The 3,761-nt window shown below is 40.7% G+C and overlaps 1 pseudogene; it reads left to right on the top strand.

Moving 5' to 3' along the window:
- The first annotated feature begins 718 nt into the window (after positions 1-718).
- On the top strand, positions 719-2,827 carry LOC109458460 (phosphorylated adapter RNA export protein pseudogene; annotated as a pseudogene).
- Positions 2,828-3,761: the final 934 nt, after the last annotated feature.

Raw genomic sequence — 3,761 nt, 5'->3', positions numbered from 1 at the left:
GGGAATTCCCAGGGATCTGACCACATCTTGGTTTTGGTCTCTTTGGAGTTTTGAGATACAGTAGAAAAGGAATAATGCCCAGAAACTTTAATTAGAGACAGAAATGGTGAGAATTTTTTCAGACTCTCCCAAATTCCTTTTAACTACCTGTTTCTTACAAAATGTAATTCATATCTGGTCCCAGCAGGACAAGCACAAGAGCCTCTTGAGGGTGGAGTTTTAAAATTCCATTAAAAAAAATTCAATCTCAGAAAGTACCCAACACCCATGTCTTTGTTTCTGATCTCATACCTCCTCCCTCTGGAATTTGGCTCAAGATTTTGCCTCTCTCAGGTCGGAATTTCCCTCCATCTTTATCCTATAACTGGATGTTCAAGTCCTGCTCTTTATTCATTACCATGGATTTATCTACTGAATCATTCAATTCTATTCACTCAACAAATGTTTATTGAAACAAGTCAATTATGGTTTTAGATCACACCAATAGCGTAATTACAACTGTGTCTTGTGTCTCAAAGGAGAAGGGGAGGTCACATGGTATTTATTGAGAAAGCAGCCTTTTTACCTGAGCCCTGAAGAATGAATAGGATTGGACTATGTGACGTGAGAGGTGGGAGGCAGGGAGCAAATAAGTGAAGAGCATTCCAGGAGGAAGGTACTGCCCAGATAAAGCCACAAGGCAGGAAGGATCATGACAAAGAGAACAGAAAGCAGGCCAGTGTGGGGAGAGCTGGAGACTGGCATAGATGTGGGTGTGCCACCCTATTTGCCATGCTGAGGACTTGTTTCCTGTGTGGAGGTTTGGAAGGTCTGAGTAGGGCAGTGACCTCAGGTACTGACTCCTCAAGAAGCTACATGTAAAGTGGATTGCTCACGAGCAAGTATGGAAGCCACTGGTCCTGCCTGCCAGGGCACCAGGTGAGGGGGTGAGGCCAAAGGAGGAATCGCCGATGGCCGCTCTCCGTGCACAAATTTCGGTTTGCATGAAATCCAAGTTTGGAAGAAAGTCAAACTGGCGGGGAAGTAGGGTATTCTTTTTCCAGGAGAAGTTCAGGAGGGTAGTTTGCTGTGATGATGCACAGGGATCAGTCTTGCCCAAGCGTCCCAGCGAGGCCCCCACAGGACGCTGGGGTCAGAGCAGCCCCCTAGCTGGGCGCCTGAGATGCAGCAGCCATCCAGGACCTTCCCGCTGCCCTTCTGGAAGTACTATCCTGACTCTCAACAACGCATCGTGGGAAGATGGCGCAGGAGGCTGGGGACAGGGAAGATTGGCAGCTTTCAGACTGGGATTCCAACCTGAGGGTCGCACCTAGCAACAGGCCACCGCGGGTGCCGAAAGCACTAGGTGGGGACAGAGCAGGGAGGCCCTAACAGGGTACTACAGCAGCGTGTGCATCACATTTACCAGACTGCCAAAGGATTGGATTCAAGTGAAAAGAGTTTTTCCCATTTGGATGATGACAACTTGCTTTGGAAACGCAAGTGACAGAAATATTTTACCCCACCCCCAACCCAGAGCCTTTTCAGTTTGACCAGAGCAACCAGAATTTGCCTCTTGCTGGAGGGAAGAAGGTTAACAACATATAGGATACTGTGCTGCAGAAGCAGAATCAATATGCAGTGGCAACTGAACTTGGTATCTTGGAAATGGAAGGCTCTATGACAAAAGCAGACAATCCGAGACCTACCATTACTTGCTTGCTAAGAAACTTAAGAGGGAATCTCAGGAACTCACAAAAGAATTAGGCAAAGCATTAGATGCATATATGTGTGGTGGCAAGAAAATTGGCTCAAAGGAAGAGGAAAATGGGCAAAGTCATCTCAAAGGGAAATGACCTGTCGAAGACAGACTAGAAATGAACTATAAAGGCCATTATGAGATCACAGAGGATGATTCTCAGGAGAAAGTGGATGATGAAATTTCTTTCAGGTTGCAGGAACCAAAGAAAGATCTGATAGCTCAAGTAGTAAATATAATTGGGTACAAAAAGGCAATTGAACTTCTGATGGAAGCTGCTTAAGTGGAACAAAATGGTGGCCTTTTTATAATGAACGGTAGTTGAAGAAGAAGGTTGAGTTTTCCTGAATCTTCTGACAAACACACCTAATGTTAGTGAGGAACAAATTAAGGACATTTTCTACATTGAAAATAAAAAGGAATATGAAAATAAAAGCTGCTAGGAAGAGAACACAAGTGTTGGGGGAAAAGATGAAACAAGCTATTAAAAGTCTAAATTTTCAAGAAGATGATACATCATGAGAAATTTTGCAAGTGACACAAATGAGGCCCTTGGCCTATCTTGATGAATCACAGGAAGGACATGGAGAAACAAAGTTGGATGTAGACAAAGCCATTGAGTTTGATCATGCTCATGATTTGGACATTTTTTTAGTACATTTTGAGGAATAAACCTCTCTAAAATAACATTGTAATAAACCACTCCTACTGAGATTGCTTCATTTTACTGTGCACTGATAAACATGAAAAGCTGGAGAGAAAGAATGGTTTTCTTGTCTTAAATAAAATTGAATATATGGAGAGATGAATGTGATTGACATAAACATTTAAAACTTTCTCATGTCTGACAAAAAACTTAAGAGTATATAGCAGAGGATTTAATTTCTCAATTTGTTGCATGTGCTAATTATTACTTAGCTGATAATCAGTTTTATCCAGGTCATTAAAACATGCCATTCAAAAGTTTGTTTTCTTTTTCTGATTTATCTTTGCAGTGAATTATGACTGGTTTCAAAACATTCCATTAAAAGATTTTAATAAGAATAGAAAGAAAGAAGAAAGAAAGCAAGCTAGTGTGGTCCAAGTAGTGTGTGTGTGTGTGTGTGTGTGTGTGTGTGTGTGTGTGTGTGTGTTATCTTTTGTGGGTCTCTACTGGGAAATGCCCAAGATGAGGATAGAAAAGTAAAAAAGGGGACAGATCAGATAGGATCTTGTAGGCCATGTTAAGGTTTTGTATTCAAGCTTATAAATTACAGGAAGCCACCAAATGGCTTTAAGTAGGGAGCAAAGTACACCTCAGACACCACTTCTTCTAAGAAGCATTTTCATTTTCACCTAGCATGTTATTTGAAAATCTATTTGCTATTTGAAAATACTCATGTTATTTGAAAATACTCACTTGTATTAGAAACACATAAGTATGGCTTTTTCTCCACCATATTATGGTCTCCTTGTAGGCAAGAATTATGTATTTTCCATCTTTGTATAATTTGCAGCATAGCTAGCAGGATAATGTGGGAAGAGTTTATTGGCATGGATGGAGCTTTGGAATCAGGCAGATCTGGCTTTGATTCCTGTCACTATGCTTTTCCAACTCTATGACACTAACCATGTACCCAGGGCAGTGTAGTAGGAGGCCCACCCTGGGTGCAGGCAAGAAGGGTGTGCATTGCTGTTGAGAATTTAAAAACAATAATAAACCTGACTGAAAGTCAATCTGCTTTTTATTATCACCATGTGCTGGCAATTCTAAACAATGTTAGTGATAAAATACTCCTCCCTAAAAGAATCTTTTGTGGGCCTAGGTTCTAAACAATTGTAGTGGTTACCATTGAGGTTTTCTCCCCAACATTTTATTATAAAAAATGTCAGACATATGGAAAATTTGAAATGATTTTACAGTGAAAAGTCACCATCTAGATTCTAAAATTAACATGTTATATTGCTTCATCTATATCTATCCATCTATCAATCCTTTGTTTTATCTAGCAATCAATTTTTGGATACATTACAAAGCAAGATG

This window comes from Rhinolophus sinicus, chromosome 16 (assembly GCF_057876585.1).
Source record: "Rhinolophus sinicus isolate RSI-liver-muscle chromosome 16, RSI-T2T, whole genome shotgun sequence".
Taxonomy (NCBI): Eukaryota; Metazoa; Chordata; class Mammalia; order Chiroptera; family Rhinolophidae; genus Rhinolophus; species Rhinolophus sinicus.
The sequence above is the reverse complement of the archived record's forward strand: the minus strand, read 5'-3'. Positions and strand labels throughout refer to the sequence as shown.